Below are 13,680 nucleotides of genomic sequence, written 5' to 3' on the forward strand. Positions count from 1 at the left end.
TGCCCCATTCTTCCATTAGGTGCGTAAATGAAACACAGAAACAATTTGTTTTATCATCTCCATTCTCACAAAATGATTAAATAAAAAAATAGCAATAAGCCATCACATTCAGCATGGCAGTACAACAGAACTGTAATGACCTCAGGCTGGCTCATTCCCTCCTGTAGCAAATCCTGAAATGGGAGGGAGGCTGTAAGCTCTACTTGGGGTCCTTCTACCAGATTAGCCCTAGGAAAAGGTTTCTTGCAAGGGAAGTCACTGTGGGAAAAGTGCAAGAACGCGCACCTCTTCTCTCAGTCCTCAGGCCGTTTGCTTGGAAGAGCTGAAAATCTGCTTTGCTGTTCCCATGCTGCTGGCAGCTCTCTCCCTGGTGTCACTCATCTAGAGACACCTGCCAGCCAAGCATGTGGGGCTTCATTCTCTTGATAAGGCTTCTCAATGTGTAGGAGCTTTACTGTAAAACTAATGTAGGTTGTTAGTTTTTAAAATTAACTCTCCCATGGGTGGATAGTGGTAGCCACGTCCACAACTCTCCCACTCTTTCCCTACCATACCAGACTCCTGTGATGTCTGCACTTCGGGATACTTAGGCACTAGCAAAACTGTATGAGGTAACTTGTACTGCTGACATCCATTTGATACAACTGAAATTCTTTAAACCAATGGGCATGAGTCAGGTCCCTAAAAAACCACAGATATTAATCTAACCTTAAAAAAACCCAGGAACTAAACATGTCCTACTGGCATCTCAATGCAGCAATTTCTTTTAAACAATTTTTTCAGTAATAGTAGCAGAAGGAAATAATTTGTCTGGGGTATGCAAGTAATGCCCAGCTAATAAGATTGCTCAGTTGCTTCAAGATGCATGAACCTATGCTCACTGCTGGATTTCCAAAATGCACAAAAATACTTATCTGCATATCTTAAATTGGTGTCAGATCTAAAAGGTAGGCAACTGTGGATTTAAAAAGGGAAGGTGACAATCTGGACAGGGACTTGGTTTTTCAGCCTATTTAATTTGAGCCCTGTATGCTTAAGAGTATATTTTCCCCCTGGTATTTAAGGGATTTCTCTACAGAACATTCATATTACAATGGCAGTAAATCCTACAAGAAATGTATGCATGCAATTTCCATTAATGTTAGCGGAGTTATAGGTGAGATGTGATTCACCCTTGGTTCACGAATCCTGCACAAGGGCCCTTTGCTCCACTGAAGACAATGAATGTGCAAAGGAAGATTAAGGACAGAGCAGCTACCCAGGGGGACTTCTCTGCAGTCTTTCACACACCACTCAGAAGAGATCTTTGCCAGCTGCAAAGAGGCTGTCATACAGGAAGATTTAGGAGTGGGCTAAAGGAAAGGATCATGGGACCTAGTAGTTCACAAGCCCTGAGCACAGAGCATTCACAACAGCAGCTGACTCCAACCATGAAGAGCAGCAGTGGGAGAGTCAACTGGAATTGTTTAATCTCTTTTAGCCCTTGGTCAGTGATCTGCTCAGTTTTACTATGCATGTCTCTCACATAGCAATGGTGACCTTCTCTGAAAATGTCATGCTAAAGGAAGGAAAACACAGTTAATTTGCTTCCTATAGCTTTACGCACAGATGCCTAGAGATTCTCCATCTAATGCATACATAAATCAAACTTCAATACCCATGAATTTTGTTGCTGGAAAAATGATGAAACGATACAAGTTTTCCTAATGCTTCTATTCATGTGCAGAGTAAGCACTGTTGTGAATGCTGTGTGCTCAGGATGTGTTAACTGCCAGGTCCCAGGAGCCCTTTAGCCTACTCTAAATCTTCCTATATGACAGCCTTTACTATAGTGTGATGAGAGCCTCAAGCCTATATTTTGAAGGTAGATTACTGCAGTTTAAGTTTATAACATAATCATTGTTAACTACAAGGTCATTCCTTAATAAATCTTTGCTGTGGCTTACTATGATTCTTCACCAGTAATAAGCATTTACTTGCCCTTTAATTGCTCTGAAAAATACTTACTTTTTATATGATTAAAGCCAGGTCCTTCTTGCTAAAACACAAGTAGTTTTCACTCAAAAGATAATGAAGATGGCAATTAGAGGTTTATCTGCATCCTACATCCTAAAACCTTCTTAGCTGCCATTTATAAAATTATTTTGAACAGGCCAAAGAACGCTGCAAATCCAGCCGCTTAATGTTCTGTTTTACATCTCTGTCAGACAAAAGGCATCAGGACACAAAAGCCATTAACCTCGTTTGTTGAGGGTCACTGCATTTATGACATGACAGAAGTACCAGCAGAAGGAGTCACATACTCTTAATTGTATAGGCTATTTGCACATAAAACAGCCAAATGGTCAAATTAAAATGACTTGCCAAACTCTCTATCTTTGCGCTACACACTGCCACACAACTAACAAGAAATTGCATATTACCTTGCTCATAGGAGTTTAGAATAGTTTTCTAAACTCATAGGAGTTTAGAAAAGACAGATGGGTAGATAATAAACTTGTTTTTTCTGTCTAAAAACATGTCACTTCATTAGTATGTGACAGAGTGAGTCTCTCCCTTTGCTAAAAAATGCTTGCTTCTCTGTACACAATCAGGTTGACAATTGTTGTTATTGCTCCACTAAGCTGTTCTGCAATATCTTAAGAAGAATTTTCCTCAGGCAAACTAAGAGAGTAAATTACTTTATATGTAATTTTTCCTTGAACTATTTTGTTCAAGGAAAGGTTTTTTGTCATGACTTCACCACAGGATCTACTTGAGGATCAAGACATGACATCAGAAGAGAACAGCCATATTCAGTAGCTAGAAATCTCACCCCAACCAGTCTTATAGACATATTTCTGTTGCCTTTGACTTTTTATTGTTGGACTCCCCAAAACTCTTGTTGTTGAGTTGAATGTAAGTTAAGTTGAATGCAATGGCATTACTCCAGCCTACTCCTTACTACATTACTCTTTATTATTAGGCTTCCATTTTGATTTGCAAAGCCAATTCCTCTTTCTTATTTCAATTGTTGTTTTCCAAAAAGTGAACTTCATCTCAACAAACCTATCTATAATAGTGCCTTAAAAAACTAACTTGCTCTGTATTAATCTTGCTTTCCATGCAGAGTAGCTACTTCATGTCTGGTATTTTCAAAGGCACTCTGCCTGGACCTATCTCCTGGCAAGAAATCTGGAGATCTAAGCAGGACAGTATCAAAGTAGAACTGAATACTTCTAAAACAGCCAATGAGTATTTTTAACTTTTTAGCATGGATCTTGCTAAGACTGTTAAATATCTGACATTTCCATATGCTCTCCACACCCAGATTTCAATGAGAAGAACAGAGACAAAAGACTCATTTGTCATGGTTTATTTTACTACATGAATTTTATGCATGGTCAGTTATACTACATCAAACAAAGCTATTGCCATTTTATGCATTTTGCACAGTCAGCTTTATCAGACAAAGTCTGAAGATCCAATTCATTTTTAAAAAGAACAATAACCTTTTAAAAAACAGTTCTAATTTACAAAAGGAACAGTATGACTATTCAGTGACAGTAAGATCATATTCTAGGTAAAGACAGCCTGAGCAGCTAAAGCTATGGAAAAGCCTGTTCAAACACTGAACATTTAATTGTAGTTTTTGTAATATATTCATGGTAACCTTAGCAATCCCAGTTAGAACAAATATTGGAACAAAACCCAGAAGACTTTTTCTGTTTTGACTTCCATTTTATTCTGTCCTTTCTCAAGCACACTGACTTGTGAAAAGGAGCTAAGAAAGCACATTAAGATTTGTTACTTCAGAAAAGGGTGCCTCCCATTTATTACCCAGCTTCTGCAAGTAATCTGGCAAAGATGACTAAAGAAGGTAGCATGTCCTGTTCTTCTTCACTGGATGATCTGAATGATCTTCTTTTCTCTGGGTTCATTGGTATGGGTTGTATGGACATTTAAAGAGGGACACTGAACACACTGAAACAATAGGAGATGTCATTTGGAGTCTTCTCATTGACTTGAAAGCACACATAATCCGGACATCTAAGATTTGAATGCTCCAAGAGAAAGAGGGAGATATTGTTGAGCAAAGGACAGAGTCATGTTTGCTATCTCATTCTCTGCATTGCAGGTATTTATTCCATTCTCTATAAAGCAGAAGCTGTGACTATAGAAGCTATCCTATAGAATCAAGTTCTGTTTATGTTATTGCCCACATTTAGCCTCAGTTAAAAAATATTTCCTTTTCAAAATCCTTGAATTCTATTGTATGCATTTTCTAGGAAAATGCTATCATATGAAGCATAGTCACTTTGGAGGGAAAAATGACAGTGCCACAATAAAACTGATGAACTTTAAAGTTTTTAGAACAATGTCCATATTCTAACCTGTTGTATCAGTCTGTGTCCATGGTTAAGGCATCACAGGTGAATCTTTGCCAGAAGCAGAGGAGGGAGCACTAAGAACTGGAATTCCATGGGGAGATTCAGCAGAAAGTGGGCAGGCAGTTTGGCCAAGGTCAGTGCAAAATAGACTTATCCAGGACCAGGAAGGAAGGAAAAGAGATGGATGGTAGAAGCATATAAGCCACCTGAAAGTTGTTCATGTGCCAGGAACTGTTGCTACTGTCTGCTACTAATCGCCGTTGTGCACCCACTGTGATTGTGACCAATGACCACACTACTACGTGTGATCTAGAGTTTGCAAGGAAATTCATAATGGCAAATTTCAGTGCAGAAGGAGGAAAATTAGACTTGCTCAGTGTTTTGCAGAGAAGAGTCACTTAAGTAGACGTGTATTTCCAACTAGATGTTGTAAAGTTGCAAAGTTTAAGTCTGATTTTACACGTGCACATAGAATCTAACTACTGCAAACCTGATGTGCCTGTTCTTATTTCCATTTAAGATTTTTTCAATTTATTTAACTGATATCAATAGAAAACAAGTTTGAAATGTAGTCAGGTGAGTTTTTGATGGACTTGGACAGATCTTGTGGTAAACTACTGTCCCTTATCTAAGGTAAGGAAGTTCATTTGAATGCAGAGTAGAAAGGCATATCTCAAACCACCATCATTTACCATGGAATTGTAATGATTATGTGAATGTTCTTCATCCATCTCAGGGCAGAGATAACAGGTCAGTGCAAGGCAACACTGACACTGGTTTAGACTAAACTACTTCAGTTTGCATCAAAATGGATTAGGGGAGCTCAAACATGAGCGTACATCAGTTGGGAAACTGTAACTTGTTCAACTGTCCGAACTATCCTATAAATACTCTAAACTAGAAAACTCAAATCAAAATGAATGTCCACACAAGGTTTTATCCTATTTTAATTCTGCCTGCTTACAGTCAGATAGTGAAACCATCCTTTGTAAAAAGTGGCCTAGGAAATTAACTTTCAGCTCACATGAAATTTTTAGCTGTTGTTTGTAATTACTTTTGGAGCTCTTGCTAAGATGTGTTGCTCTAAAATGAACCAATTAATTTTAGCAGTTTTATTGGCTTACTCCTACTAAACATGAGCCAAATTTATAAGCCTGTAGAGGTTAATTTGTACCCCTTTATATGCACATATTGTAGCTGAAAATAAACACAGATATTTGCAGGGTGCAGAGCCTATGTGAGATCATGGAAAAATATACAGAAGACAGTAGTTGGTGCAATGAAATGAAGTTAATAAAGGAAAAAATGAGTATCAGGAAATGAGTATATTTCTTGACAGCAGATCTATTATGCTTTGGAACAGTTTCTCGAGGGAAGTGGTGGGAGTCCCATTACTTCAATAATTTAAAATTAGACTGGCAAAAAAGTAGTAAATGTACAGCACAATATAGAATAATTCTATATAGGGAGGGCAGTGAAGTAGATGACTAATAAGTCTTTCTTTCTAACAGCTATGATTCATGCGAGCCTGCCTGTAGCTTGACATTGTAGTTTCTGTGCGTGGATGGTAATGCAGACAGATAGGCTCTCACATGGTACTAGGTGGTAATGGTTGGAGGAACCAATTTTTCATATGCAATAAACTATATAAATGTACACATTATTAAAGTATCTGCCTAAACTCTACAGAGACCTCACGTAATGATGCTTTACTTACAATCTCCCGCTACACACACAAACAACACAAGCAATGCCGGTTTCACTATTGCGAGTACACTCATTTTGCTGGGACGGCACATCCTTACCTGAAAGAATATATCGGAACTGATTTATGAGCTAGGGTTTTTTTCATGTTTAACCAGAGATAAGAATTTTTGGTCAGAGGTTACACTGTATTTTACCTGAGTTTAACTCATTCTCTATTCAAAAGCATATTTAAGACAAACAGTTGATCTTCTGTTTTGAGTATGATTTCAATATTTTCAGAGAGAAGTTGAGAGAAAGAAAGAAATGCAGACTTTTTATCTGATTCTTCTGTTCTCAGATACTGTCTATAGTACTCTACATAGCCAAGTGTAAAAATGACACACGGTACATTTTAACTAATCTATCCAGGCCAAGGGGCTTGATCTAAGCACTTTGTTGCAACTGTGCAACATTCAGCCATTGGAAGAGTTGTTTCTTAACAGCTGCATGCAACACAGAATAGGGACAAGGGGGTTAAGTGTTGATCACTACAGCAGTAGTTTGCAAGTCAAAAGAGGGGAATAAGAGTTCAAATCATCTATAGGATGGTGTCTCAGATAAATCTGAACCTGATGTAACTTAATTGAGTTAAAAAGCAAGATGGCCAAAATGATACCTACTATAAATAATAAACGCTTTTTGTTAAGGATGATAAAAAGCCAGACTTACTATGAAGAATGCTTTGCTTTTTTTACAAAAACATTTCCAACTAGAAATTTTCAACACAACAAAGAACAAAAATAAGTAATCTTCCTCAAACTGTCTAGGAATGTCGGAGAGTAGGGATTTGTTCAAAAGTTTTTAAGAGTCTTGTATTTCAAAAATTTGGAAGATGTATGCTCATGAAAAAAACTTTCACACTTCTTCAAAGATACTGTCCCTGGGGCAGGTTGAGGATGGTTCATCAAACCCGATGTTCTGATAGAAAGTAGCTCTAAACTGAGGAGAACAGGAGCAACAAGTTCTGGAACATTTTGGAAGCAATCTGTTTGCTTTGCAGACAAATTATTTTGTCTTTTGTGTCTTTTCCCAAAGAGTCTAAGTTCTTTATCGGATGCCATTTTCCAGCCACCTTGACTGACTATTTCTGGGCATCATTGTTCAAATAATTTCATAATTAGAAAATGACACATTCAAGTCAAGTACTGAATTCAGCCAGACAGTGATGCAGTGGCATCACTGTCAATGTCATATAGGATAAAACTTAAATACTTCGTTTTCTTTCTCACAGGAAAACACATACCGACATATAGTAATTAAATAATAACCTTGTGCTTCCTTGTGCTTTTACAGTAGCAGAAGAAAGCTGAAATAATAAGAAAGCTAATGCTACTCTAAGGATATTTACCCACATTTTTTACTTAAAACTTTGGTGGAAATCCACTCCAATGCAAATAGGTAAAGCAGTTTAGCCAGGTGGGTCTGGAAAAGAAACTTACCTTGATGTGACCCCCATCTGGCAATTTTTTTATACTTTTTTTTTAATCAATCCATACTGCCATCAGAAAAGATAAAGGAAAATAAAATGGCTATTTACTTATTCTGAGATTAACTGAGAACAAACAGAGCATTAGAGTTAGGGCAGTATTCTCATAGGACTGTATTTATATGTCTCTAAAAAAATTACATTTATTAATATTTAGAAATAAAATTCATTAGAGGACCTTCAAACCACTTTGGTCGGTGGACTCAGATCCATAGTTCAAACACTTCTAGTCTTAGAACACAATGATTTCTCACTTAGGGAGCTGGCCAAAGTGAATCTCGCTCTTTCATCTAATTAAAATAGAATCATGGCATAGAGAATTTAAGTTTGATGTAACCAGCCACTTTGGGAGATAAATAATCAGCTGAAGGACCATTTTGAAAATCTAGGGCAAGCAAGAATGCATAGCACAGTCAATGGAACTGTAAATATTTGAGCTGTCAGAAGTCACTTTTTTTTCAGTTTAAAACTGTATGAATGAATCTTGTTCCCATTTTTCCAGTTCTCAAGATGTTTGCCTTCAAGAAATACTTTGGTTTTTTTCTCTTTCTTGTTAAATATTGTGACTAAGGAAGGGATAGAGTTAAAATAAAGGAAAATAGAAGGCAAGAAAAAGGGGGAAAAATCTGGAAAAATAGAATGCGAAAATCATTGTATTGTAGGAAAAAAAACCAAACTCATTTCTTAACATCCTACCCCAACTACCTTTAAAAAACTCTTTTTTTTATATTAAAAATTATCATTTGTAGGAAGTTATCAGTGAACAAAAATGTTTACAATGTAAATGTCAAGCATCCCCGCACAGCCTTTATCAGGTCTGCAGAACAAACAGCGCACTGGCTACGGGCCCGTCACTGAAGCGTATGGGTAGCTTCCTGCATGGTGTGAGCAAGAGGCCGTGCATGGCCGTCTTTGCCACTCTTGCCCCAAAACGCCGGTGGGGCCGCTGAGGACAGGAGCCCCTGCGTCCCTCAGCGCAGCATCAGGGCGACCAGTGCTAAGCAGGTGGGGAACGGCAAGGCTGCCGCGGCTCGTAGCTCCTGTCCCCATGCTCCGCTCTTCTCTTCACGAGGGTGACTAAGTCCTCTAAACATTGCTACGTGGTGTGGGATGGGTGATGGGAGGCAGAAGAGAAAGCAGGGAGAACTTACTGGGTAAGGGAGTAATGGAGAACTGCTTAACTAAAAGGAGATAGGAAACACTGCAGCCTAGTCAGGCCAAAAAACTGCCCCTCCATGAAGTTACACATAGCAGCTGACCAGTGGGGACAGCTCAACCCCAGGAAAAGCTTTCATCACCAAAGAAAAGCTATGGCTGAGTGGCCGTGACCGCTGATGGAGGTGTGTTGTTGCTGCGTTCAGTGCAGGGAGCTCGGCCAGGGGATGGTGGGCCGCCGCGGGAACGTGTGGTGTCGTCCTGAGGCATGGGAAGGGGGCTGCAGGAGGAGGCATGAAAGCAGGAGGAATCACACAGACAAGGAGCTGGGATTATCCAGCTACTACATTGGTCAGTGAAGCCCTTAAAGGCCCACCTTCAGTTGAGCTGGGGACTCCAGCCATATATACTAAAGCCATACGTATCAGGAGAACCTTAACCATGCAAGATGCTGAGTACCTCCTACAAGATCTCAAGACCCCTTTATTCTCCTCATCACAGCAGGACTGGAAGGCATCTCAGTATTTCCTACTAGTGTATTTTATGTCATTATCATGTTAAAGAAGATAAGGAGATGTCACATTTACCAGCAATGATGATTAAAAAATTGTGCCTGCCCAAAGCAAAGATCAGGTATAGAGAGGGTGAAAGCGAGGGAAATCAGTGGCATAAACCACTGACTTCAGAGAGGCCAGGACTTTGGCCAGTAATAAAAGCTGGTCTCAAAAGTGGCAAAACACCTTGACTGATTAACAGCACAAACTCTGGGTTACTCCTATACTATTAACATTGCAAATTTTGCTACTGTGAGCTGCAAAATGCAGGAAAATTTTTAGTGTTCCCAAGCTGTTATTTTTCTTCTAACTTCATTTCTAATTTTGACAAACTGGTCACAGCTTTTTCTACATAAGTAACTTTCAAATACTCATCCTATGAACACTAGAACTCACTTCACTGTACTGACATGAGTAATCCCATAATGTTGAGTGGAGTTACTCACATTAATGAGGACATGCAAACTCTTCAGTGATTGTAAGATCAGGACTTTTAGGTTGTGAATAGTCATTGGCTTCTCTGCCATTAACAAGTAATTGATAAACTGCAGTTTCCTCTACATCTGACAGAGGCTACTAGGATAGATATCCATCATTTTTCTGATATAACTTTTTAAAATGCAGAATTGGATTTAAAAGGCAATCAATAGCCATCCAGTTGCAAGCATCTCTAATGAAGCATAGCAAAAACAATTTAGTATTAGATTTTCACCTAAACAGCCTCAGAAGAAGCATTTCTCAGTGCCATTTTATCTGCCCAAAAAGAAGACAAAGGTGTTTATCCACAGTTCTGAGCCAGGGAAGATATATGCATTCACTTAACATCACGCACTACAAGCAACTCCACTGAGTTCCATAAGACAGCTCTTTGTGTAGAGCTACTGCTGTCACAGAGTCCACTTGTCCTACTCACATCTATTCTTCAAGTATGTATTTCTACTATTCTAATTATTATAGGGAATTAAGTATAGTTGAAAGGACAATGACAGCTATCAATGCTTAAAAATGTTTTCAAAGGGAATTAAAAAACTGTTCTGAAATGTTGAAAGCTTCTGTTAGGGTACCCTCTCAATATATCCGTCGTACTTTTAATTGTTAAGAATTTTTCTAGCAAGGCCAGGAGACAGTATAGAATCAAATCTGTTTTAATCTCCTCTCCTTCACTACATTTACATCTCATGTACATTACAGTTTTGTTGCTATATTAGTGACATCAGCTCATCCCAGAAGAGTACAACTAAATAATGCCCTCTTGGAAGGTTCTGAAAAGTGAAACTATGCCAAGTATACAAGATGAAACATATTTGCAGGGAAGGGGGAAAATATAGAAATAATTCTTTTATTAAGTCACTTTAGATTATGCTAGCCTTCAACATTTCCTGGCATAACACTGGGTGGACAGACAGCAGTGATGTCTCTTATGTTTGTGAATAATGATAGATTGGTAGCATCGCGAAAGGTCAGGATTAGTGCAGACTTCTCCACACAACTCTGGGCATGCACAGCAGTTCTCCCTGTTCCCTGACTACCAAAACCATCCTCAGCAAAGTCTGGAAGTCATAGCAAATTCATATTTTGTCTCATAATGAAGAATGTCATTAATTAGAAATATTTTTCCTCCTGCTGTGTGAGCTAACGATAAAGGCACAATGAAACCTAGTACATCAGTTGATGGAGCCTGTTTTCAGCTTTTCTTTCCTGAATAATTTTACAAACACACTTACATGGTAATTCTCCGCGATTCAAACTACCTTATTTGCAATACAGCTCACAAGAGCTAGCAGCGATTTTGACTGCCTTCTAAAATATGATTATTATTTTTTGGTTTTAGGTGCTCAGTGATCCAACGATCCTTGAAAACCAATGTGATTCCCATTTTTGGATATATAAGCTACAAGAAGAGAAAGGAATAAATTCATTCTATAATTTCTTCAACACAAGTATGAAAAATATGAATAAGCATACACTGATGTAAATTAGCTCTTAACTCTCATACTCAACTGAAAATCCATTATCTTTGCTCAGGAACTAGTCATGCACTTGACTCTCACCTCCAAGAATCAAGATTCAGCCCAGATTAAGGCATACTGCTACAAATATAACTATAATCTAAACTGCTATTCCTAACTGCTAAAAATTACTTCATTAATCCCTAGATTTCAAACAGGTCTGTGGTACAGCAGTACTGAAATGCTCCAGATGACCTACATGTTTGGTGCCTGAACTAATTTTAGATAAAAAATATGTTTCATACTAATTTTATTTTCAAATGAAAACAAAATATCACCAGAGGCCCCAAACCATGAATCATCCTGAAATAACTGGCTCAAAAAATTGAGAGCTTTTCAATTTTCATGTTTACAGCCACATTAGTTTTCAACATTACATATTTCATTTCCAAACTTCTCTATACAACCCTAGTTGTTTTAGTTGAAAGTCTTGTATGACCTAGAAGCTGTTTCTTTAAAAAAAGTCCAGTACTCTGAGGAATAATACTGTAAAAGGGCTTCACCAATCTATTTCCCCTGTGGAAGAGCCAGTAAGAAACTAAAATCTGAAACTCCTGAATTCATACCTCCAATTCACTTCTAAGACTTTCACAGAAACTGTTTACTTAATTGGAAGGAATGCAATGAAGGACAGTTTTACCCCAACTGATTTTCCTAAACCCTGAAAAGCCTCTCAGTCCATCACAAACCACAGCTCAGCAGGGTGAGAAATGTTACCAGTGCTGTGATGGATTCTCTTTCCTTGATTTTAAGGTCAAAGGATTTGGATCTGGCCATTGGAGAGAGCACAGTCTTCACCAGCAACTCATCAGGCCTCTAGCTCAAGAACATCAAGTAACCTGTGTGCTTGCTCCCAAACTCCGAAGACCACCCTGAGGCAATAACCTAGTACAAAGAACCAGGGAACAGCCTTCCTCAAAGTACACATGCATCACAAAGCAGTATGCTTTCTTACAGCTCACACTGCAAAGGAAAAGCGGAACAAAATCTTGCTTAAAAACAGCCCCTCTGCTTGGCAACGCTTGCACTGGAGTCAAGATCACCATTCTTCTTGCAACATCTGACATGCAACAGTACCAGAATCCACAGAAAGATTAAAGATGCTAGGAATGGCTACAAATAAAAAAGGCTTGCAATACATAATAGGAGAGTTTTGTTAAAAAGCAATCATGTTCCCAAGCATGCAGTAGCAGACTGAGCAACTCTGAAAAGCGTCTTTGAGGACAAGTATCTACAAGAAGAGCTATGGACAGGCAACTCTCCATAAGGAAGCAGATACATGAGTAGCTTGTGGCAGTGGGAGAGCATGAACAATCAAGTGACATGTTCTTACCCTGGCAAGCCAGCACAGAGCTTAAAAAGACAGCACTACTCATGAATAGATTTGCAAACGGGAAGTGTCAGGATTCTTATGAAAACAGGTTATTTTTAATATATGGGCTTCCACTGGCCCAGAAGAAGACAGCAACAACAATAGCAAGCCAGAAAAGCAAAATGCAAAGGAGACAAAGAATGATAGAACTTAACTCAAAAAGAAAAATCCATGACTTAATCTAGACTTATGAAAACACTGAGAGAACTCGCATTCATGTGGCCAGTCTTTCAAATTTATTTTGCTGATCACAGTCAAGAGCCATTCCCCAAAATGTTCTTTAGAATGAAAACAAAAGCTCAGTAGTAGTGAGCTGACAGCTAAAAGTGAAAGCCAATATGGAATGAGCTTCCTTTCTATACATTTTGCAGCCATCAAAAGCTTTCAATGTATTTATCAATCTTTTCTTCTTTGGCTGAAATTTCGCTCTCCTGCTTTCTCTAATCCTAGCTCTCTATGTGCACTTTCTTGGATCTTAATTGCTGTCATCCCACTTACAGCTCACATTTTATGCTGCCCTAGAAGAAAGGCTGCTCATTTAGCAAGAAGAGCTGCAAAAGGATTTTTTGCCCATTCCAAGAAATACTGGACTCTTTCACCTTTGTTTCATAAATCGCCTTTATAAAAGTCATTAAAAAATATCTGACATCCTATGTCAACAGAAAGTTATTCCACCAAAGCAAATACTAACAGGCATATAGCCACACAATTAAGACTGTAGAGATCATCACATCCTCTGTGGTTTTTATTCGTTTGTGTATGTTCACACATTTAGCAGTTTCATGACTTAAAGGTGCATTCGGTGTTTGGTAGATTACTGGGGATCAGGAGAATTCAACCCACAGGAGGTGAAGGCAAGGAAAGGACACAAGCGGGTTCAGTAATGAAGTGGGTCGAGTCATGCATGGAGGACCAGAGCTTTTCTGGGAATCCTGCACAGGCCACAAGTGGGGGTCAGGTGTGAATACCTGTCCAAGAGCATCAGCTT

The 13,680-nt window shown here is 38.6% G+C and overlaps 1 protein-coding gene across 4 annotated transcripts in view; it reads right to left on the reverse strand.

The window, feature by feature from the left end:
• Positions 1 to 13,680, reverse strand: part of DTNA (dystrobrevin alpha) — a 230,041-nt gene that overhangs the window by 199,079 nt on the left and 17,282 nt on the right. The gene's annotated exons all lie outside the window — the stretch shown is intronic.

The sequence above is a fragment of the Dromaius novaehollandiae genome, chromosome 2, assembly GCF_036370855.1.
Source record: "Dromaius novaehollandiae isolate bDroNov1 chromosome 2, bDroNov1.hap1, whole genome shotgun sequence".
Lineage (NCBI taxonomy): Eukaryota > Metazoa > Chordata > Aves > Casuariiformes > Dromaiidae > Dromaius > Dromaius novaehollandiae.